The sequence below is a fragment of the Larimichthys crocea genome, unplaced genomic scaffold (genome assembly GCF_000972845.2).
Source record: "Larimichthys crocea isolate SSNF unplaced genomic scaffold, L_crocea_2.0 scaffold520, whole genome shotgun sequence".
NCBI classification, from domain to species: Eukaryota; Metazoa; Chordata; class Actinopteri; family Sciaenidae; genus Larimichthys; species Larimichthys crocea.
In genome coordinates, this window is record NW_020856783.1 from 1 (window position 1) to 1510 (window position 1510).

The following is a 1510-nucleotide window of genomic DNA, read 5'->3' on the forward strand; positions in this document are numbered from 1 at the left end:
AAGTGTTTGTTCTCTCATTTCAACATTAAAGAAGTGATTATGTGCATGTCCTTAAAATATATTTGTTCATTAACACGTATGAGTCATTAAAATGTAAATTATTTTAATCTTTGGCTCAGAATTATTAAATAAACTGTCACTGACAGTGAGCAGTGAATGTCTCTCTGTTTCTGCACTGATGATGCGTTCAGGGACTGTCAGCACTTTATTTCCACTGTGTACTTGAGTGAAATACTGGATGTGCTGCATCACTGACTGACAGCTGATGAAGGGAGTCTCTGGAAACACTGATTCATGACTTCTGTTCTCTGTCTTCTTCTCTCATCAGCTGGAAGCCGTAAGAAAGGTGTTTGTGTTGAGGAGGATCAGCTGAGTCCTGATGATCCAGAGAGGTTGGAGCAGCAGCATCAGCTCTGACTGGGCCATGTTACTGGGAGGTGGAGTGGAGAGGAGAGCTTCATCCAGCAGAGACTCTGAGATCAGCTCCACTGTCAGACACAAAGTCCTCCATCATCGAAGCTTCACTGAGGCCGACAAACTGAAACATGACAAACCTTTTTTTTCAATAACTTGTTATTGCCTCATATTTTTTGTTTGACATGAAACTAATCAGCCAAAAATAATATAAATTACTAACAGCAACTTTACATATGTACATGTAATCCTGCAGAAAGTGATCTCCCAGACATGAACACACAAAATGTCAGTCATAGATTCCGTTGTCTTAAACAGATTTTCGGTTGATATTCTACATTTCTTCAGGTCGGTTTTATGTGTAAATATTCCCACATGTCCTACAGTGTGTTTACCAAGCTGGAAGTTAGCTGGAATCAAATGGTGATGATTGGACTCTCTGTGAAGGAACATCTAGACTTACCCTCCAGAAGTTGGACCGTGGACTGAGCCCCATCGGCGGTCCGGACAACGCAGCATCCTCCAGTCCCTTTGCTGTGGCAGTCTTTATGGCTGAGCCTTAGCGGCCTCCAGCTCCCCGGGTTCCCTTTCATGATTTCTATATTGATCATTATTTATTTGTTTAGTTTTATTCACAGCAGAGCACCACGGTGTTATATTTATCTTCACATGCCAAATGTTAAGAATTGATTGATTGAAGTCTTTATTTCGAACATGCAAACCAAAATAAAAGTAAGGCAAAACATTTAAACATAGAAATACATATTTGAAAAGGAGTGAGAAGAAGAATAACTTATAAATTCCCACCCCTTCTCTTTAAATAATGAATGACAATAGCAAGCTTCCTTGCAACTTGTTTATATATACCTGATACTTATAGATAAATAAAATATATTCCTGACTTTGTATTAGGCCTATAAAAAACAAAACAAAAAGACAAAAATAAAATCTACATATACACTTAATACTTAATGCACACATACATGCACGAAGAGAAACAATAATAAAACAAAACAAAGGAGACAAAAACCTCATAACACTTAGTGCTACCCAGAGTGTGAAGTGATTTCTGATCCAAAACCTTTTTTTCATCACC